Here is a 24,218-nt window from a genome sequence, read left to right on the forward strand (position 1 = left end):
ATTCCTCAAACAGAGTCGTGAAAAACAGACAATAAGCAATAGCCTCATCATCTGAGCAGCTTATTTATCTTTCAAAAGATTATCCTCTCTAGGAAATCAATCATGAAGACCATTTGACGATCAGGGCCTTTTTACTGTTCACAAGGCTGAATAACCAGTAATTCCCCTAGCAAAGTCTCCAGGATCATTTTATCACTCGGCTAATAATTGATCATGTCTTCAAAACCACTATCACGAGGCTGGTAGTCGGTAACCTTTTGTTCTGGTTATATTATTAACATGTCTATCACAAGGCTGATAGTCGGTAATATTAACCGAACCTTTGAAACTCTTTTTACCTTGTCAAGTCTATCACCATGCTGATAGTCGGTAATACAGTTTCATACCTTTCACCTTCGCATTATTAAACAAGTCTATCCTCATGCTGATAGTCGATAATGTCGATAGGTAAGCTTTTCTTACAAAGCTATCATTCCCCGGTGAAGCATACACTTGCTTTCCCGAAAAAAAAAACGGATTCTCTTCCTAAAACGGATTGAGACATCCTTCCCAATCTCTTGTCCTCAGTGGAGTCAGTTCTTGATATCCCTCGGTAAAGATATCCTTGCATCATTTGCAATTTTGGTATCTTAGGTCCAAAATTTGCGTCTTCTGATATTTAAGTCTCTTCCACCCTATCAAAACGAAGATTTTCAATCTTCATGTCTCAGGTTGAAGAAACTTAAATAGGGGCATCTGTCATACCCCAATTTTTGACCTAAGATACCACCTCATATCATTGCATATGCATCATTTGCATCTCTAACAAAATTGCATAGCTTGTGTTTGTTACTTGTGACTCAGCAGGGATTTAATCAAGAAATCACTCATCAGTACAAGTAACAATCAATTAGGGTTTTGTTTCCCCTTCATTTCAAATGAATCATCTTCATCAACAATCAACATTTGGTCCTCAGAGATTCATTTCAACAAGCTCAGGGACTTTGAATCAACCAAATTAGGGTTTTGACTGAAGATAGCATACTCCTGACTTTTGCTCAGGATTTGACCTAATGACTTGGGACATGATATCAAGACCCCAAGTACATCATTTTGACCTAATCCATTGACTCAGAACATCTCCTACACAAGGATTGATCAACAGTGAAATTGCAAATCATCAGATTAGGGTTTTGAACTATCAGGGACCAAAATCAGGGATCACATTTGGGAAACCCTAAAAACCCCCAGGAAGTCAATTAAAGGTTTCAATCATCTTCTAATATTCCCTATGACAATATCCAGTGGAAATTGCATCTCAATTCAAGATCCACAGCCATCAATTTCATCAGGTCGACAATTAGGGTTTTTGACCTAATTCACTGAATAATTGACTTTTTAATCAGGACATGTTGCCACAACTCAAACCATGGCTCAATATCCTCTAATGCTTCCATGTGATCCATTCATACCATTCATATGGTGAGGATAGCCTGTTTCATTTGAAATCTCCAGAAACGCGATTCGTCTGAAAAAGTCAACTGTACAAGATCACCAATGACTTTTGGGGAATTTTGGTCAACCATGACTTTTGAAGTTTTGAATCATCAATATATGATATATGAAGTCATTTGATCAAGAAAAATCAAGAAAATCAATCAAGAATCAAAAAGTCAAAAGTTTGACTTTTCATACTTAGAAAAATTTCTAAGTGTTTTTCATGGTTTTTTCCAAACTTTGGAAGGGAATTTCTCAAAATTTCACCTACAAACTGAAAAAAACTTCCAACATGAAAGTTGTAGATTTTGATCCAATGAACAACTTTGACACATATAATTTTTTTTCAAAAGATCAACCATTTAAGAGAAATGGAGCTTCAAAGTTGGTACTTTTTGAAAACTTCACTTAAAACCTCATTTTCTTCAAAGTTCATGGATCTTTTTCACCCACTTCCTTAAAGATCTTGAAGAAACTTTCAACTAGGGTTTTGAAGTGTGTAATATGAGCTTTCCAAAATGTTCAAGAGCATGAAAAAATATGGAGTGTAGCCATGGTTTTGAATTTTGACATTAGTGAGCTTTTCACTTAGAATTTCATGCCATTTTCACTAAGTTATGCACTATTCTACCAAATGATCCAATTGATGACACATAGAGGCAATAATTGAAAGATATTTCTGGTTTGAGATCAGAATGGAAAGAGATAAGAAGCTTAGAGAAATAACCATGGTTTAGTTACTTTTAACCATATGCATTAAATGTGAAAGATTCCTTTCTATCCTTTAAGCCAAATCATCAAACCTTGAAGCAAGTTGCAAAGCTCTGAGTTCAGACTCTTTGGCCTATAAATAGAGGTCCAAACTCCATTCAAAATCACACCAAAGTCTCACAAATTATAGGCTTTCTCTTTCTTTCTTAGAATGCAAGTTTCTTAAGTTTCTAAGAGGTACAAAACTCAACCTCCAAACCCTTGAAGTTATGGCCAAAGTGATGGTTCTAGCAACTCATAAACATCATATGGGATGTGTTTGAACCACTCACACACCCCAAATCATCCCAAAACTCAGATTCACTCTTCAACCTCCATATGAACACATGAAGAGCCTTATCATGCCAATTTTCATTCCAGATCATTTCTGTCCAAATTAACACTTCCCACACCTCACATATATCACATATGAGCTATCCAAACACTCATCATCAACCTGAAACATCAGAATCCTCGAGCTCAATTCACACTTAGGCTTAACTGCAGATCGGGTACCTCCAACTGCTCTAGGTGTTTTCAATTCACTCCAAGCATCCAGATACCTTCCATAAGGTTCATTGAAGCTGTCCAGATTGAGCAACAACATCTGTAACACCTCCTTTGCAAAATCCAATCTCCAGCTTGGTCGTTTTTGAGGTAAGTGCTCATGAACTTCAAACTCTATCATACATGCATCATAAATGAAAAACTGAGTTACCATCTTGTTTCTGCACCATCACTAAATAATAACCCTCAATCAATTGCATCATATCATGATCATACACGATTTCACAAAGATTTGTCATATTAGGGTTCTTCGTGTTCATCAGAGAATTAATCATCTTAGAGCAAAAATAAATGAAATTAAAGGTCATCATCATGTTCCTCGTCCAAAACCGAGTGAGATAGACCCTTTGATCGATCAAAACAATACAGATTTGAGGAAATTCAAAAATCAGTTAGGGTTGTGTTCTTGGCGCCAGATTTGGTTTGGGAAATTCAAATTCTTGATTTAAAATATATTTTACAAAACGCGTGTGTTTAACAAGCCACAAGCGTGGCTCAGTTGGTCCATGTTTTGGTCAGCAAGCGTAGGTGCGTGGGTTCAAACCCTGGTAGGACCAAAACCAATTTTTTTTGACACTATTTTTCTTTCATTTTTTAACAAACTTCATCATTTAATTTAACCAATCAAATCAACTTATTTTTTCTTCATTTTTTAAACACTTCTTATTTAATATACATATTTTGACAATATCAAAAAAAATCACAAAAAAAGATTTATTTAATATGTTTTTAATTAGGTTTAAAATGATACATTTTTAAGTGTTTTTAAATACTTTAAATATTTGTTTTTCATTTAATTTTTAAACCTAATCACTTGTAAATATTTTTGTGATCAAAACCCTAATCACTTAGGTCTTAATTAAGCATTAAATTTTATTTAAACTTAATTAAGTTGACTTTTGTCAAATTCAAATTGTTTTAAAACAAGCGATCGCGATTCTTTTCAAAGACGATAAACCATTTCTTTTTGAAACTATTGATTAAATCTTTTAATTGATCAATTAATTTTCAAAAAACGAAGTGGGGCCTCTCGAATATTAGAGAGTGTAAGTCCCATTTCTTTTCTTTTTGTACAGTTTTCGAAACAATAAAACTTCTTAACAAAATCTTTTCAAAACAGTTTTCAAATCATTTTCAAAACAACAAAACTCCAAACTTCAAAACTTTTCAATATACCACGGGCCTCCATGTAGGTATAAGTCCCAAGCCCCTTTTGTACATACCCATTCCTGTACATGAAATTAGGTATTTCATTGTACACATACATTTTTTTGTACATATCTCAATCTGTTTTTTTTAACTTTGAATAACAAACCAAAAATGAAGGTTTTCTTTAAATCTTCCCAAAAATAAAAACATGGGCCTCCATGTAGGTATAAGTCCCAAGCCCCTTTGAAAATACCTGTTTACATAGCTTTGAATAAATTCAAGTGGACCTCTCCTCGAGTATAAGTCCCGAGCCCCCGTGTATACAAATGGATCATGCTTACAGGTATATTTCCTTCATAAACTCCCTTATATACACACACTTTGTCATATATATGTGCTTGTTCATACCTGTTCATGTTTGTTCATACTTGTTCATGTTTGTTCATATGTGTGATATGTGTGCTTGTTCAACTTAGTACAACACTAGGTTCCCCATAGCCTCCTATTGGGCTTCGTGCAAAGAATCTCCCTAGTTTAGGTTAGGACATAGAGTATGGTTTCCCGGTGAAATCGCTCTAAGAGCTCAAACCAACTATACCACGCCTCCCCTTGGGCTTTGTACAAACGAGTGACCCTCCCATAGCCTCCTCTTGGGCTTACAATGCAAGGACCCTGGATTGTCCCTCCCATAGCCTCCTCTTGGGCTTACAATGCAAGGACCCTCGGATAGCCTCCTCTTGGGCTTCGTACAAGGACCCACGGGCTTCTTATAAGCATCCCCAATATCCAAAACAAATACCCTAGGAGATTAGACATTTTTCATCTCTATGATAGGAGTATCTCTTCTATATCATCACAAACAATCAATCAATCAAACTTTTTGCCACAAGGCTGGCTAATCAATCAAACTTTTTCTTGCCACAAGGCTGGCTAATCAATCAAACCGTTTTGCCACCGTACTGGCTGATTAATCAAAGTTTTTGTCACAAGGCTGACTTCATTGAAACTTTTGCCATAAGGCTGGCTGATTAATCAAAACTTTTTGTCACAAGGCTGACTTCATTGAAAGTTTTTGCCACAAGGCTGGTTAAACAACAAAAACATCTTTATCATTCTAAGCGCCATAAGTGGCACAGCCGAGGGCTTATAATGAAAAGATTTTCAAACAAAAATCAAACAGATGTATGTGATGATATAGATTAGATACATCGAACATTTAGATGACATTTGTCTCTTTTCCTTTGCTTCCACTAGCATAAGTGGGAACTACGATTGCTCTGACTTTCTCAACATCCTTTTGAGAATACGTAGGCACAAGGTCGTATCCTTGGCGAGCAAAACTTCTCTCTCAAACCATTCAAACCTTAGCACCCGTAGACCCCGAGCTACAGATGCTCTGATTCCCTCTAGGGGATATGTATGCAGAGGATCGCGATGATCTTTGCGAGCATAATCAAACAAACACCTTAGGTCCCACCTCTTTCTCACAAGAACCTCCACCATAACAAGAATGGAATAAACAAAACAAAGAAACCTATAGAGTACTATAGATACGTTGGGTACTAATACCTTCCCTTCGTATAACCAACCCTCTTACCCAAGATCTCTCCCCCCACTTTTAGGTTATTGCAGCTTTTTTCCTTTTCCTCTTTTGGAAACAATAAAAAGTTTGGTCGGTACAAAAGAAAAATCATTTTTTTGAGCACTCGAGCCCAAAGAAGGCATCAGGTGTCACATCCCGAAAAAAGACAACGATTTTTCCCCGCGACAATATCTTCCCAAATGAATCGAATGGCAGAATTCATGGGAGTTCAACAACCCAAGCGGAGAAATAACCAATCCTCCTATCTGGAAGGCGATCCCATTCTAGAGCGTATCCAAAATGCGGTTCCTCCGCCTGGTGCAACCACTGCTGGCGTGATTCCTCCACAAAGAACGACAATGGTCAAAAGGAATCGGGTAATAGATTTAGAGGCTTCGAATCAAAGAACTGTTCCCGTCCAGCAAGAGTTTGAGGAAGAAAGACCCAGATTAAGGGTAGTAGGTAGGAACGAACACCCAGACGAAGTAGTTCAGAGAATCAGGAGAGAAAACCTGGCTACAGAGAATAACCTAACTGCCATGATAGAGAGAGTTATGGCCAATAATGGCCTCAGTACTTGACTTCGACGTCCAAATTATACATCTCCCATAGCGGATTATATTATGCAAACAGAATTACCTAGAGGGACCAAAGTACCCAAATTCACAAAGTTTTCAGGGGACACTAGTGAATCAACGGTGGAACATATTGCCAGGTATCTGACAGAAGCAGGAGATTTAGCAGGGAATGAGGATTTAAGGATTAAATACTTCCCTAGTTCGCTGACAAAAAATGCTTTTGTTTGGATCACTACCCTACCCCCAAATTCGATAGATGCTTGGGAAAACTTGGAAAGATTATTCCATGAACAATTCTACATGGGTCAGACCAAGATAAGTCTGAAAGAATTGGCTAGCATCAAGAGAAAGTTCACAGAACCTATAGATGAGTATCTAAACAGGTTCCGTTTGTTAAAGTCAAGATGTTTTACAACTGTCCCAGAGCATGAACTAGTCGAAATGGCTGCTGGTGGTTTAGATTATTCAATTAGAAAGAAACTGGATACTCAATATCTAAGGGATATGGCCCAGTTTGCAGATAGGGTTCGACAGGTCGAGCGTCTAAAAGCAGAAAAGGCTAGGGCAAACAAGGGCTACAAGAAAGAAAGGGTAGCGTACGTCGAAGTAGAAGATGTTGATAGCGAATCTTTCGAAGACTCATACAGTGTAGAAGAGGTCGAAGTAGATCTAGCCGAACTAAAAGAAGCACCACCATATGCTTGCAAATTACTTACCCTTGCCAATGGAAAAAATCCAGTAGAGAATGATAAGAGCGATAGATTTCCTAAGAAAACTTATACATTCGATGTCACTAAGTGTGACGAAATATTTGATTTACTAGTGAAAGATGGCCAAATGATAGTGCCTCCTAATTCTAAAATTCCTCCGTTAGAACAACGGAAGAAGAGAGGTTTTTGTAAGTATCATGGTTTTTTAGGCCATAAAACCTCACAATGTTTTCTTTTCAGGGATCTAATTCAGAATGCTATCAGAGATGGACGTTTGAAATTTACTGATAAGGCCAAAAGCCACATGAAGGTCGACACAAACCTCTTGAACATTGTTGACACTAACCTGTGTGAACCACTTGATGTCAACATGGTAGAGGTGTCTGAAGTCGAAGTTGCTGAACCAGGAATGATGTCAACTGGAAAGCAGGCTACTGAAGGCCTAAATAACAATACAGTCTTCAATACTGATGTTGAAGAATCCTACAATGCAGAGTCGACTGAAGTTTTGAAAGAAGAAACCAGTGAGGCCACTGAAGACCTTAGGGCGAAACTTCAACAAATTCAGATTTCTGAAGCCCCTCCAGCAGTTGTTAACATGGTCAATGTTAGACGGCCTTTGTCTGAAATTGACGAACTGGAATAATGGCTGACAAGGCAAAAAGGAAATATTGAAATTCCGCCAAGAGGAGAAAGCCTGAAAGATTATCTCTGGAATTGCCATGAAAAGACTGGCGGAAAACAATGGATGTGTCCAAGGTGTTCGATCATGCTGAATCGAAGGGTTCAGGCTAACTTCGAAAGGGCCCTGAGAGAAAGATTGGAACAACCATGGAGAGGAGGAAATCCTTTGCTAAAGGTATACCATAAGATGGAAGAAAGCTTGGTAGGCTTCCTGGTCAAATGCCACAGGGAAAACACTGAAATTGCACTATGTCCCAGATGTGGAGCAGTCTATGACGAAATACAGGCACGGTCATTCGAAAGGGTGTATTGCTATATGGGTAGAGAAACTCTGGGACTTCGTCCTAACCTGTATGGTTTCGATATATGGACTCCATCGAAGAGACCTGACAGCCCACATCCTAGAGCTCGAAGAGTCACATTCAAAGTTCCTGCAGACATACCCAGGGATAGATGGATGCAAGCTGGTACCAGAACCAACAAATGGCGAAGTTGGGACCAAGGAGGAAGAACTGCAATGGCGTACAGGAAGCAATTCCAAACCTCAAATCGAGAGATGTACAGGTTGGAGAACTATAAAGGCAAAAATCCTATGTCCAGATCCCAATGGAGAAGACACCAGAGGATGAAGAAGGCTCAAAGAGAATACAAACCGAGGTAAATTAGAGAATCTAGCAGTAACCAAGTCCCAACCCAGGGGGCAAGGTCAAGCAAACCTCCAGTGGAACGCAAATTGTTCGATTCTGAAAATGAGAAAGAAGAGGAAAGGATGCATTCCAGCCCTTGGAAAGAAGATGATAGGATGACAAATGATTTTGACTCTGATGGGGTATCATCTATAAATCTTAACTGCAATGTTGTGTCTGTACTCCCTCATGAGTTTAATCAAGAAACTGAAGTTGAAGATTGTGAAGAGGCTGACTTCGAAGAGATGGTGAAACACAGACCTGTGTGTTACTATGTGCTGAACAATGGTGCAGTTGAAGAGCAGAATGCTTTCTTCGAGAGGCCTGATGAAGGTATGCGAAACCATTTGAAACCACTCTACATAAGGGCTAAGATTGAAAATGTTGGCATTAATAAAGTCTTGGTAGATGGAGGGGCAGCAGTGAACCTAATGCCCCAATACATGCTTAAAAGAATTGGTATGTTTGATACTGATATAAGGCCACATAACATGGTTTTGTCTAACTACGAAGGCAAAATAGGGAAAACATTGGGAGTTGTCCAAGTAAATCTAACGGTGGGTTGAGTCACGAGGCCAACTATGTTTATGGTAATACCAGCAAAAGCAAATTATAACCTTTTGCTCGGAAGGGAATGGATCCATGGAGTTGCTGCTGTGCCTTCGACAATGCATCAAAGGTTAACCATTTGGAGAGAAGATGGCATAGTAGAGAATATTGAGGGGGATCAGAGTTATTACATGGCTGAAGTTAATCAAGTTAATAAGACTAACTTCGATAGGAACTTGGAAAACATAGGACCTTGCCATGCTGAGGAAGATATATACACCCCAAACAAGAATGCATTGTATTACTTGTCTTTGCACCCAAATGGGTTCCAATGGAATAGGGAAATAATGGACGGCCTAGAAGATACCTCACCAATAGAGCATTATCCAACAATATGGCCAACAGGCTGGGGTGACGACGTTGATGATGTCTGAGTCATCATTCTTTGAAAAGATTTCAGCTTATATAGCCGAGAATAAAAGAAAGACGGCTCTCGAAGCCGAATTATCAAACATGTTGGTTAATACAGGTCTAAGAAAGGAAGAAACGACAGATTCGGGGATACATATGATCCCCCAACCACCTGAAGATCCAGTTCGAGTCGAAGAAATCTCAGGAGAAGATTCGAGTCGAAGGTTAGACGCAATCTACGACGAAGAACCCATGGGATTCGAGAAGGACCCAATGGCATCAAACATAAAAATGTTAGCCCAAGATCCACTCGAAGAAGTAAATCTTGGAGACGAGGATCAAAAGAGGATAACTTACGTCAGTGCAAAATTAGACCCAGCGTTGAAATCAAGAGTTATCAAGTTGTTAAAAGAAAACAAAGACTGTTTCGCTTGGGATTATGACGAGATGCCTGGTTTAGGAAGAGACCTGGTCGAACTAAAGTTGCCAATAAAGGAAGGGAAGAAGCCCATAAAGCAGACTCCTGGAAGATTCGCGCCAGAGATCCATTCAAAGATTAAAGCAGAGGTCGAAAGGCTTCTATGTTGCAAGTTCATCCAAACTACAAGGTACGTCGAATGGATTGCCAATATTGTACCTGTTATAAAAAAGAATGGTTCATTAAGAGTATGCATAGATTTTCACGATCTGAATGCAGCAACTCCTAAGGATGAATATCCCATGCCCGTAGCAGAAATGCTAGTAGATTCAGCCGCAGGCTTCGAATACCTAAGTATGTTGGATGGTTACTCTGGGTATAATCAGATCTTCATTGCAGAAGAAGATGTGTCTAAAACAGCTTTTCATTGCCCAGGGGCAATAGGCACCTATGAGTGGGTTGTAATGCCTTTCGGTTTAAAGAATGCTGGGGCAACCTATCAAAGAGCAATGGACTCTATATTCCATGATTTTATAGAAACATTCATGCAAGTATACATAGATGACATCGTTGTGAAATCTGTTTCAGATTACGATCATCTTGATCATCTAAGCCAATCATTCGAAAGAATGAGAAAACATGGCTTAAAGATGAATCCCCTTAAATGTGCTTTCTTTGTGCAGGCTGGAGATTTCCTGGGCTTCGTAGTCCATAAGAAGGGAATAGAAATTAACCAGAATAAAACGAAGGATATCATGGAAACTAAGCCTCCATCCACGAAGAAAGAACTGCAGTCCTTATTGGGGAAGATAAACTTCTTGAGAAGGTTTATCTCTAATTTGAGTGGACGCACGCAAGCTTTCTCCCCTCTACTTTGACTCAAGCAAGGAAAGTTCGAATGGCGTGCTGAACATCAAGAAGCTTTTGATAAAATCAAGCAATACTTGATCCATCCGCCAATTTTGTCTCCCCCAAATGGGAAGAAGCACATGCGCCTGTATATTTCGGCTTCAGATAACACAATAGGCAGTATGTTAGCGCAAGAAGATGAAAATGGCATCGAAAGAGCCATTTATTATTTAAGTAGAGTACTCATTGATGCAGAGACTATGTATAGCGCAATAGAAAAACTCTGCCTTTGTTTATATTTCTCTTGTATCAAACTTAAGTATTATATAAAGCCAGTTGATGTTTATGTTTCGTCTCATTGTGATGTTATCAAACATATGCTATCAAAGCCAATATTGCATAGTCGAATTGACAAATGGGCTTTAGCCCTTACTGAATACTCACTGATATTTCAACCTCTTAAGGCAATGAAAGTTCAGATTGTATCAGATTTCATTGTTGACCATGCAGTGGTTGAGAACCCTCAACATTATGTAGATTTGAAGCCTTGGAAGCTATACTTCGATGGTTCGACTCATAGAGAGGGAACTGGTGTTGGAATGTTGATAATTTCTCCTGATGGAATTCCAACAAAGCTCAAGTACAAGACTGAAGGTCCCTTATGCTCCAACAACGAAGCTGAATATGAAGCACTGATTGCTGGACTTGAAGCTTTGTTAGAATTGGGGGCAACCAGAGTCGAAATTAAAGGAGACTCCGAACTAGTGATTAAGCAACTAACAAAGGAGTACAAATGCATCAAAGAAAACTTGATCATGTACTTTGTCATAGAAAATAGGTTGCTTAAAAAATTTGAATATGTGGAGTTAAATCACGTCTCGAGGACCAAGAATCAAGAAGCAAACGATCTGGAACAGTTAGCCTCAGGATACAGGGTATCAAAAGAAAAATTAGAGGAACTGATCGAAGTAAGAGGAAAAGCAATGGCTACCAAGCTTTCCCCAAGTGATCTGGAGAATTCACAATTAGGTTTTGCCAGCAAAGAAGAGTTTGAAGTATTAAATATAGATTCTTTAGCAGACACAGATTGGAGGAGTCCAATTGTGAACTATCTAAAATATCCTTCGACAGACACGGATAGAAAGGTGAAGTATAGAGCTTTATCATATTTCCTGATGGGGAACGAATTATTCAAGAAAACTCCTGAAGGAGTCTTGTTGAAATGTTTGGGTGAAGCAGAAGCGTATTTGGCTCTCTCAAATGTACACAGTGGAGCATGTGGTGCACATCAAGCGGGGCACAAAATGAAATGGCTTCTGTTTCGATATGGAATGTATTGGCCTTCTATGTTAAAAGACTGCATAGAATTCGCAAAAGGGTGTCAAGAATGCCAAGAGCATGCAGGTATTCAACACGCTCCAGCAAATGAGTTAAGTTCAATAATAAAACCATGGCCTTTCAGAGGTTGGGCACTAGATCTGATTGGAGAAATTCACCCTAAATCCTCTAAGGGTCAAAGATACATACTAGTAGGAATAGACTATTTCACAAAATGGGTCGAAGCGATACCGCTGGCGAATGTTGACCATGAGGTTGTGATTGAGTTTATTCAGAAACACATCATATACAGATTTGGAATCCCAGAAAGTATAACCACAGATCAAGGATCAGTGTTCACTGGGCGAAAGATGCAAGACTTCGCCAAAGAAATGGGTTTCAAGTTGCTTACTTCTACACCTTACTATGCTCAGGCAAATGGACAAGTCGAAGCAGCGAATAAGATAATAATCGGTCTCATAAAGAAACACGTAGGAAAGAAGACTAAGAATTGGCACAAAACCTTGGACCAAGCGCTTTGGGCTTGTCGAACATCTCCAAAAGAAGCTACAAACACTACGCCTTTCCAACTAACATTTGGACATGACGCAGTACTCCCAGTTGAGATATATTTGCAGTCAGTTTGGATACAAAGACAGGCAAAAATTCCTCCTAACATGTATTGGGAGTTGATTATGAACGAATTAGTAGACTTGGACGAAGACAGACTTCGAGCATTAGAGATGATAAAAAGACAAAAAGAAAGAGTGTCCAGAGCATACAACAAAAAGGTGAAAGGTAAAACGTTTATCAATAATGACTTAGTTTGGAAGGTTATTTTACCTATAGATCGAAAGAATCAAACACTTGGTAAATGGTCCCCACACTGGGAGGGACCCTTTCGAATCTTGAAAGTATTCTCGAATAACGCTTACGAGATAGAAGAGTTAGCAGAAGATCGCAGGATCCTAAGAGTAAACAGGAAGTATCTGAAGAGATACAAACCAAGCATGCACGAAGTAAAGATTGCAAAAACGTAGATATTGAGGTATACTACGTTAGCCAAAATGGTTGAACCAACACCAAAATGGCTTTGTGTTCAAACAAACATGTATGGCAAATAAAGTAAGAAGACAAAAGAAACTTCAAAATATTTTCCATTAATATCAAAGGAGTACATTCATTACAGAAAAGGTGGTTCCCAAAACACTGAAGATTACAAAATCCAAAACGTAAAAACCTAAAACTAACCACCTCCTAGTTGATCCTTTGATCTAAACCCTCTAGGGGCAACATGGGCAAGCTTTCCGCCTCGAACATGTCCATGGATCCAGAGTTACGCATCCTCCTTACTATTCCCTTTTTGAGGAATATGTAAGATAAGAGCCTTCCATATGGAAGACACGTTACAACCCCTTGACGAGCAGCAGCCATAGAAACGGCTTCAACAAGCCCTTTGAAAATCATTAAAGGGAAGTTGATTTTCTTCCCACGGAGGGCACAGAGGATAAATTCCAAATCCTCCACCATGATGCTGTTTTGATCATGGTTTCGTGGGTGAAAGTTGCCCACGAGAAGTTAATGCCAAACCCTAATGACCTTGGCGCTGAAAGGATCGTTATCCATAAGAGTCCTCAACAGAAGATGAGTAGTCATGTTGAAGCTATTGTCATCAAAAGTCTCACCAGAGTTATTACATCTCATCAGGTTAGAGATGGTGGAGGGAGTGATTCTAATGTGGGCATGTCGAACCTCAGAAACTATAGTGTTTCTGCCTTCCGGATCTATGCGTAGAGACGCAAACATCCAAAAGTCTGCTAACATGTTGGGATAAACAGGTCCCTCTAGGATTTCATAGTAGAAATCAAGTTTTTGGTTAGCAAAAAGGGCACTGATGCTTATGAAATTTTCCTCAAGTTCTTCTTCAGAGAGTTTGAACTCCTTTTTTATGCAAGCCCTAATGTTATTATGAGTGAGGGGTAGTGCCATGGGGAGAAGAGAAGTTTGAAAAGGGTTTTTTCTGACTCTGTGTTTGAGAGAATGCAAGAAGAGAAACGAAGTTTTGGACAAGAGTTCTGAAGCAAGCGTGAAGAAAGAAGTATAATGCCAATCCTTTATATAGACCTGGGGCAATAAAGGAACGGTTCAATTTTAATGATTGATTAGACTGCGTTTGGTATTCCAAAGAGAAGTTATGGCTTCCGCCGTTTCCCGCCCTTGGAAGTTGAGATGTAATCATGAATAACTGGTGCACGCACATCTCAAAGAGACGTTTTGAAGAAAGTGACATCATCACTTAATGATGGTTACGGCTAAGGGAGTAGAAACGTCAAGTCTAGGCTAAAAGGGTTGCGAAGGATAGTCAGGTCACGTGCTTACATTTATTAAAATTACTGTGACAATACAAAAAATATATTTCTTGCAAGTTTGGAGAAGTGCTAGGGCATTACTTACGACAATTGCAAAATAAAATATGTGGGGAGATTGAAAGACAAAAGTTGCACATATATATATATATATATATATATTCCTGGAGGAATTCGATTACAAAACAAAATAAGGACGCATTACAAAAGGAAGTACAAGGTTCGAAACGACTAATTGAAATCCCTAGGAAGATTGTCCTTTATCTTCGAATAGTGAACCTCCCATGAAGACATGCGAAGTTCAATCAAAGCCCGTTGTTTCTTCAATTCTTCAATTTCGGGCACTAGTTTCTACGCAGCTTCGAAATGCTGGATTCCTAAATTTGCAACTTCAGTCAATTCCTGCTCATTGATTTGTTGAATTGTTGCCTGACGAGATTCAGCTTCTTTTATCTTCTCTTCGAGTTTAGTAATTTCCTGCTTCCAGGATTTGATATTCTGCTCACATTCGTCATACTCTTTTTGTTTCTCTGAGCGTTTAAGCTTGAGAGCGTCGCCCTTCTTCGTCGCATCCGTAGCAGCTTTCCAAGAAGAACTATGAGAAGCCACCTTTGTAGTAAGTTTTTCATCAACATTTTGCTTTCGAAGAATGTTTGACTGAAGCTGTTCGATCAGAGAACCCAGCAAAATAATCACCTCTGAGACTTCTTTGGAAACCAGAAATAGATCCACCTTCGTCAAAAGTTGGTTTAAGCTATGACATTTAGTAGGTTCCTTACTTAGAACTTCAACAAGGTTGGTTTCAAAGAACTTTTCCTTTATCTGATGAAGAAGACTAGGAATATCATCTTTGCCACCAGACTCCGCTTGAACAGTTGAAGAAGCTTCGAGCCCAGGAGGCGAAACGCTATCAATATTCATCATGGCCTTGAGGAAGTTGAGAGGATCAGTTTGCTTAAGTTGCTCCAATTCTGAAGGAGTAGGCTTTGCTGGGGAAGGCGTCGAAGTAGTTTCAGGAGAAACTATGGTCCCAAAGGTTGAAGTTTCGTGAGGACCAGCTGTGGCTAGTTTGGAAGTTTCCTCCATGGCATCTTGTTCAGATACAGTATCCTCACTGCCAGTTGGGTGTCCAGCTGCATTGTGACTACCTGAACATTGACGATCTGCTCCCATATTTTCGCTTTTGTGGGTAGGAGGAGAATCATCAGTTGAATGGCTTTCTTCAACTGGCATATTAGGAATAATGGTCGCAAGAGGCTGAGCGTCTTCGACAACTGGCGAAAGCACGTGAGATTTGTCTGCATTGAGTAATTAGAACACATTATGATGGGAAGGTTGCAAGAAATCTGTTTGTCATAAGAAAGAACATGCACTTACCTTGGAGATTATCAAGGTCGATGGTGAGGTTGAAGGCTTTGAGATCAGAAGTGGTTGTGCCAACATCGTCCTACAATCATAAGGTAAAATGTTAACTTAATTGTTTAAGTTAAAATTTATAGAGATGATTATGTTGTGAAATCCAAATACCTTGGTTGGAATGTTATCTGGACTCGAATTTTGGCTTTCCACAACGAGGACATTACTAGCGGCTTTCAGGGGTGACTCTTCAGAAGACATTTTATCACTTGGCGAAGTAATCTTCGTAGAACCAGACCCCTTTTCTTTGCCTGAAAGAGTGGCAGTCTTCTGTCTTTTCTTGTGTCCTTGCCTGGTGCGAGGAGGAGATTTGTCTTCGTCGTCTGAAACAACTGTTTGAGAAGCTTTTTGCTTCGAATGTACCGGAGGTTTCGATGTCTGAAGAATATAAATTGAGTAAAGTAAGTACTATCCACAGAAATATACAAGTTGGAATATAAAATGCGTACGTACCGTGGGTTTCTTGCCGGTCGTGGTAGAATCACTCCTACTTGTCCTGTTGCTCTTTGAAACTCTAGAATCCTTTTGTACAGCGGCTTCCTTGATCTTTCTCTTTTGAGCAACGGCTGTAGTTGAAACTGGAATCAGTATTTCAGCGGAAAAAAAAAAAGAAAAGTTAGTCGAAAGTTGTCTAAACCCAAACCTTCAGGTATTGGAGTCAAGACACGAACATGTTCAAGATGTATATGAAGATGTCCTTTGAAAGTATCCAGGGTATGCTTAGTCGGGACCACTCGTTCAGCGTGTTTTTTAGTGCATTCCTGAAGAATTTTAAAAGCATTCCCACACACAAACCAGTCTGGGAAAAGGAGGGCTTAAAGCCACACCAAAATCAGCACTTGCAGTGGAGGGAGTTTTGGAGGATTAAGTTTGAAAGCCACTTCATAACGCAATTCTGGTCGAACAGACGGGGGCAGTTTCAACTTATCCAGTTTAACAGAAAACTTTTCGCGTAAAATGACTGCAGCTTCACGAACGGTCCGACTAAGATCATCAGGCCTGTAAATAGTCTCAAAGAATTTTTGAAAGGCTTGGATTTCTTTAATATGAGTCAAAGTACCTTTGTGAAAGTTTTCCTGCACATCAGCAAAAGCTTCAGTTAGTTCTCGAGTAAGGCTCTCAGCATCAAAGATTTGCATGGTGTAGTAATTTGTCCACCATTGTTGGAAATCTGGAGTAGAATAAAAGGAAAGTTCGAAAGGAACAGGAGAGAGATTGGTAACACCAGTGTATCTGGCGATTTTTGATTCACACTCATCTTCAGCTAAGATACAAAGTATGTAGACACATATGGTTCCTTTTCTCATACAGGCATTTGGGTTTTATTTGAGCCAATCCAAATTGTCTCGATACCAGATATGGTTGGTAGCAGAGAAGAACACATTGGCCTTTGGAGGGTCGAAGACGATGATAAAATAGCCTTGGGGTAAGAAAATCTTCCCAGATAATCATGGATTCAGTTTGTTGATCTGGGGACATTGCTGGAAACCTTCGAGTGAACCATTCAGGACCCACTGTCCTTTGTGCGAATAGAGCCATTGAAGGGCTGAATTGATAACACTAAGCAAACATCATGACATATGCTAGAAAATGTTCGCGAAGCTTCCCAGTTTATTCTTTAGGAGTTAGCAAAGCCAACCTGGTTCCTTCTACAGCTCGATTTTTGATGCTTGGATCTTCTTCGTTCACAACACCTCGAAATGGGAGTTGAGCCTCGAAAGAAGCATTGAGCCACAGTTGTAGCAGCCAGAAGGGACCGGCAAAAAGCAGGGATCCTGTGGTATAATTCTTAACAAGGTTTGTTTCTTCACCTAGATTCTCATAGAGAAACCCTAGAATTAATTGGCTCAGGTTTAGTTGTGTCCCAGCGTGTAGTTGATTGGCCATACAAAGATACCTCTTTGCCACCTGTATGGACCTAGAACAGAAAACGCACCTCGAGAGCCATAATGCTAAGAAAGCAATATGCTCTTTGTCCGAGACTACCTCATTGTTCTCGTCATGATATTGTTGAATGAACGCAGTATAAGTAACTGTTGCTTCGCTAAAGTTAATGGTATCGGTATCCATGACATTGGGGTCAAAGGTTTCTCCGGTTGGTCGAAGCCCCGTGATAGCAGCTATGTCGAAAAGCGTGGGGGTGACCATTCCGCATGGAAGATGGAAAGTGTTATGGGAAGCATCCCAGAAATGAACTGATGCTACTAACATGGTTTGGTTGTATTCTAAACCTGTTTTGGATAATTGGATTAAGTCATAAATTCCCAGTTGTTTCCAGAAAGAAGCCTCTTGTTTTTCTACTCTTGCTAGCCAGGCGTAGTACAATTCAGGGTCTTTTGCTAAAGGGATTGACCTAAAAACTTTCACAAAATTGGTTACATAGTTTAACCTAATTTTCTCTAAGGCTGAAGGGGTTACAGTCGAAGTATCTTCTGCACCATTAGGATCTGCTAAGATTGGACGGCCGTTTTCATCTATCTTATTCTTACTAACTAAGGGCCTAGTTTTATAATAAGCAGGAAAGAATTTATTCAAAGCAGAATTACTTTCTCCTGGTAAAGGTCCCATGAAGGCATGAGTTTTTCCAGAAAGTTCAAAGGGAATGATTACCTGAGAAGCATAAATGGCGCGCACTTCTACAGTATTTGGGTTTGGTATGTACTCCTGATCCCCCATCTGTGTAGATTTCTGAAGTTTCAAAGCGGGTTGAAGAACGTTTGAGGAAGACGCCATGAGTAAGTTTGATTTGGGAAATGGGTTTGAATGTAATCATAGACGTTCTTTTCTGTGGAAAGAATGAAGAAATAGAGGTGAAAGTTATGTGAGGGTAGGAGTTCAGGTATTTAAAGGTTTAACGGAAACCCTTTCAAATCTTTTGGGTAAAAACCAAGAGACATGCGGCAGGCGTTGATTTAATCCAACGGCGGTCGAATAGTTATTAGCTTTACTCCTAGTATATAGGAGTAATGATCATGAAGTAAGACCAGAACGTGGGAATGTAAGTTATGAGTAGACATCTTTGAAAATGACAAGACGTCTTGGAAACAGAACTCTAAAACGAAATCTTATTACAACAAGAAACGCCTATTTCTCTTGTTTTTCCAAACAGGCATTTATTGGGGGCAATTTGTTAGCTGAAGATTTCGTTTGAGAAGAATGTCCTTCGAAGATTTGGAATTCAAAGGAAGATGGTTACTGATGATCATCTTTGAAGATAAAAATGGCTACTGATGGCCATGCTTCGAGAATGATGTTTAAGTTGGAACAAAGATAGTGAGCGCCGAAGCTAAATTCGAAAAGAATGGTCTTTGGGACTTAGACATTTTTGCGAAATATGCAAAGTACTGAAGCTTAGCGTATTTTCGTGGTATTCCTGTTTCTAATTATGTTGCCACGCGTCGAAGTAGTTTATGTAACCGCACGAAGACAGATGGCATCCCTGGATTTTCTGTGGGTAACGTGGCATTAGATTAGTATAGGACCGTTAAGGTCGAAACTAGTATAAATAAGGGTCTTAATGTTAGGATTCCGTGTTCATTTTGTACAAATCACTCACATATTACTAAAGTATCAAGTGTTAAGAGAAAGAGTTCGCTGAGAAATGTACGTATGACACCAACACCATTTTAAATACATGTGTATTTCTCTTTATTCAAGTATCTTTCGATATTTACTGCATTCCATTTACTTTATGTCATTTATATTCCTGCACTCTTTACTTTCATGTCATCAAATTTTCGAAGCATTTAACTTTTCTTGCACTTTAAGATTCTTGCACTTTTGCAGTTTTGTCTTATGTTTTATCTTTGACTTACCTTTCGCTGATGTTATATTTACATGTATAACAAGGTGATTGCTAATCTTTATTTCCTTGATTAAGTATCTCTTATTTCAAGACACACCAACCATATGTTAGAACAAGATTTGTTCTTATCAATTATCTTAGTTTTGATGATAACAATAATATGAATTTTGCTTAAGATAATATGGTACTCTAATCCAATGCAATTTCCCTTTCAGGAAATATATATAAAGAGTACGCATAATTCAGCGCTCAGAAGTTGTGTCTCAAATGGTTCAGCATGCAACATCAGAACATGGTCTGGCAAGACATCAGAAGATGGTCGAAGCAGAATCAGAACATGGGTCTATGGAAGCATCAGAAGAACATGAGATCAGAAGCACTGAAGATCAGAAGATGGTATCACGCTCAGAAGCACTTCAAGGTCAGAAGATCAGAAGATGCTATGCACCAAGCTGTTTGACTCTGATGATATTCAAACGTCGTATTCACAAACATCAGATCAGAAGGAAGTACACGTGGCAGACTACGCTGACTGACAAAAGGAACGTTAAAGCTACTAAAGGCTACGTCAGTAGACACAGCGTGAACAAGGCTCGAGGTAGTTGACAAAAGCGTATAACATTAAATGCGATGCTGTACGGAACACGCAAAGCATTAAATGCATTCAACGGTCATCTTCTCAACGCCTATAAATATGAAGTTCTGATGAGAAGCAAGGTTAACGATTCTGCACCAAAACATCTCATATCAAACTTGCTGAAACGCTGTTCAAATCAAAACTCAGAATCTTCATCTTCATCAAAGCTCACTACATTGCTGTTGTAATATCTTAGTGAGATTAAGCTTAAACGATTAAGAGAAATATCACAGTTGTGATTATCGCTTTTTAGAAGCATTTGTAATACTCTTAGAATTACATTAAGTTGTAAGGAACTAGAGTGATCGTGTGATCAGTATACTCTAGGAAGTCTTGGCAGTTGGCTGAGCAGTTTGTAACTAGAGTGATCAGGTTGATCAGAATACTCTAGAGGAAGTCTTAGGAGTGAACTAAGCCTAGAGTGATCGTGTTGATCAGTAGACTCTAGAAAAGTCTTAGGAGTGAACTAAGCAGTTGTTCCTGGAGTGATCAGGTTGTGATCAGAAGACTCTGGAAGACTTAGTTGCGGACTAAGTGGAAAACCATTGTAATCCGTGCGATTAGTGGATTAAATCCTCAGTTGAGGTAAATCATCTCTGCGGGGGTGGACTGGAGTAGCTTCGTTAACAGTGAACCAGGATAAAAATAATTGTGCAATTTATTTTTATCGTCCAAGATTTAAAGTCACACTTATTCAATCCCCCCCTTTCTAAGTGTTTTTCTATCCTTCAATTGGCATCAGAGCGCCGGTTCTAAGGTGCAAGCACTTAACCGTGTTTAGAAAAGATTCAGGAAGAGAAAAACGCTTCATTTAAAAGATGGTTGATGAAAGTGAAAAGTCTACACCTACACCTGCATCTACATCTGGCTCTGCTGAGCAATACAACGGTAACAATGGTTATACTAGACCGCCGGTATTTGATGGTGAAAACTTTGAATACTGGAAAGATAAACTGGAAAGTTACTTTCTGGGTCTAGATGGTGATCTATGGGATCTTCTAATGGATGGTTACAAACATCCAGTAAATGCCAGTGGCGCAAAGCTGTCAAGGCAAGAAATGAATGATGATCAAAAGAAGCTTTTCAGGAATCATCATAAATGCAGAACTGTTTTGCTGAATGCTATTTCTCATGCTGAGTATGAGAAGATATCTAACAGGGAAACAGCCTATGACATATATGAGTCCTTGAAAATGACTCATGAGGGAAATGCTCAAGTCAAGGAGACAAAAGCTCTTGCCTTAATCCAGAAGTATGAAGCCTTCAAGATGGAGGATGATGAAGACATTGAAAAGATGTTTTCGAGATTTCAAACTCTGACTGCTGGATTGAGAGTTCTTGACAAAGGATACACCAAGGCTGATCATGTAAAGAAGATCATCAGAAGCTTACCCAGAAGATGGGGTCCGATGGTGACTGCATTCAAGATTGCAAAGAATCTGAATGAAGTTTCTCTGGAAGAGCTTATCAGCGCCTTGAGAAGTCATGAAATAGAGCTGGACGCAAATGAGCCTCAAAAGAAAGGTAAGTCTATTGCATTAAAATCTAATATCAAGAAATGCACTAACGCTTTTCAGGCCAGAGAAGAAGATCCTAAAGAATCAGAATCTGAAGAAGAAGATGAACTGTCCCTGATCTCCAGAAGGCTAAATCAACTCTGGAAGACCAAGCAAAGGAAGTTCAGAGGCTTCAGAAGTTCAAGGAAATTTGAACGTGGAGAATCTTCTGATGAAAGAAGATTTGACAAGAAGAAGGTCATGTGCTATGAATGCAATGAGCCTGGACACTACAAGAATGAATGTCCAAATCTTCAGAAGGAAAGTCCCAAGAAAAAGGTTCATAAGAAGAAAGGTCTTATGGCAACCTGGGATGAGTCAGAAGATGATTCAGAAGATGAGCAGGCCAACTGTGCGCTGATGGCGACAGAAGATGACGGATCAGAATCTACATCAGAATCAGATTCTGAAGAGGTATTTTCTGAACTTACTAGAGATGAGTTAGTTTCCGGATTAACTGAACTTCTGGAATCCAAGTCTCAGATTTGTATTAAATACAAAAAGCTGAAAAAGCTATTTGAATTTGAAACAAAGAGGCTTGAATTGGAAAATTCTGAATTGAAAGATAAACTTTTAAAATTATCCAATGATGTTGGATCTCCTTCTAATTCAGAAAAATCCACTCCCAGTCTAAACCATATTCTGAAAGAATATGATCTAAGTTTCAGGAAATTCTTATCTAGAAGTATTGGCAGAAGTCAGCTAGCTTCTATGATATATGCCGTATCTGGAAACAAAAGAGTTGGCATTGGTTATGAGGGTGAAACCCCATACAAACTTGAACCTGTTGATGAAATGAAAATTACATACAAGCCATTGTATGATCAGTTCAAGTATGGCCACTCTCATGATATTAGGCACACTTCACATGCACAAAGTTTTCACATTACACACACCAAGAAGCATGTGACACAACCTAGGAAATATCATGAAACTCACATTAAGAATTATCATACTGTTCCTCCTATTGCTTACAATGTTAAATCCAAGTTCAATCAGAACTTGAGAAAATCTAACAAGAAAGGACCCAAAAAGATGTGGGTACCAAAGAAAAAGATTATTTCTTTTGCAGATTCTCTTGATAACAAAGAAGACAACATTCAACATGACATGACACCTGGACTCAAGCTGCTTTCATCACTTGAAGGGAAGAAAGATTGTCTTCCAAGTTCTGGTTCTTAAATCTTTTGAAGAAACTATGTTTGTAGGATTTCAGAAAAGAGGCTTATTAGTCTTGGAACCATCTATGATGTTTGCCTCTAAGGCTTTGATGATAAACTTGTTTCTGATGAAACAAAGAGCTTGAGAATTTCTGCAGATACAGTTTTATCTTATCAGAAGCTGCAGAACGAAGAAGTGAACCTCCAGAAGCTGTGTACATCAGAAGTAATGGATCAGAAGATCATTCAGACTTATATCAGCACACTTCAGAAGGAGTATTTCCAGAAGAGAAATTAGATCATTTCAGAAGCAGTGATCAGAATCTGAAGGCGTAAAGTCCATTCTTAATACAGCTGTCATCTACTTTCTGATGATGAACACGTGTCTGTACGGTTAGTACAAAGCGTGCAGTTGAAAAGACGCCGACCTAGGTAACTGTATTAAATCATGTCATTTACCACGTTCTCTCTCCTCACGACACTCATCATTTAATAAAATTGATTTCCTTTGATTCTGGAACTGTTCAATTTATATTTCTTATTTTTTTCAAATCCGTCTCTATATATGTTTTTCAAATCATATCATACATCTTTTTCGCTCCTTTGTCTCTCTCTCTCTCCTTGCATTCTCTCATTTGAAAAGTTCTTAGCCGTTTTCTACAAACCCTAATCGAAAACCCAGTTCGCTTCTCTTGCTCGTTTTCGTTCATTCTGTTCAATGGCTGCTTCTTCATCTCATTTTGCTGGTTCATCTACTCTTCTTCATATGCACGAAGAAACACACCAGGAACTCACCCCTGTTGTTGCATGCTCCATCCCCAAAGATGAATTGGAAGTTTTGTGTGAACTCATGGTCGACTTTGACAACCTTGAAGAAAATCAATTTCACCTTAAAGAAGACATCATCTTTCAAGGATGGACCTCGTTGTTTGCTGAGTTCGTTGGCCCTGTTTATCCGGATCTTGTCAAGGAGTTCTGGGTACATGCTGTGGTTGCACCAAAAGCTATACTCTCTTTTGTCCATGGAAAGTCTGTTGTTGTTACTGAAAACATCCTAAGAGTGATGTTTGATCTGAAAAATCCTGAAGGGGCTTTTGAGTCTGATCAAAGAGAAGATTGGGAAGATATTCTATCCACTCTCTATTCAAATGTCAAGAAAACTAAATATGTTAAGAATTTGAGAGATATCTACAGAATCTGGACAAAGATCCTTCTCGGGTGCTTCTACCATAGGAAATCAACTCATGCCTCGGATTTCATCAGTAATGATCAAAGGTATATTCTTTATTGCATTGCCACTCAGAAGAAGGTTGATGCGATTTACATTATCTTCAACCATATGTGGAAAGCAGTAAAGGATTCCAGGAATGCTTTCAGAAAGGAAAATGCTGGAACAACCATTCCTTTTGGTAGGATTATTACAAACCTTCTGGTACATTCCAAGATTGTTGAAAGTCTGAAGTCTGAAGGTATCATCGAAGATCTTGCTGTCACCACTAGAGCCTGTCTGAATGCCTTCTCTTTAAAGAAGATGAAAATAATTGACACTTTT

This window comes from Vicia villosa, linkage group LG1, assembly GCF_029867415.1.
Source record: "Vicia villosa cultivar HV-30 ecotype Madison, WI linkage group LG1, Vvil1.0, whole genome shotgun sequence".
NCBI classification, from domain to species: Eukaryota; Viridiplantae; Streptophyta; class Magnoliopsida; order Fabales; family Fabaceae; genus Vicia; species Vicia villosa.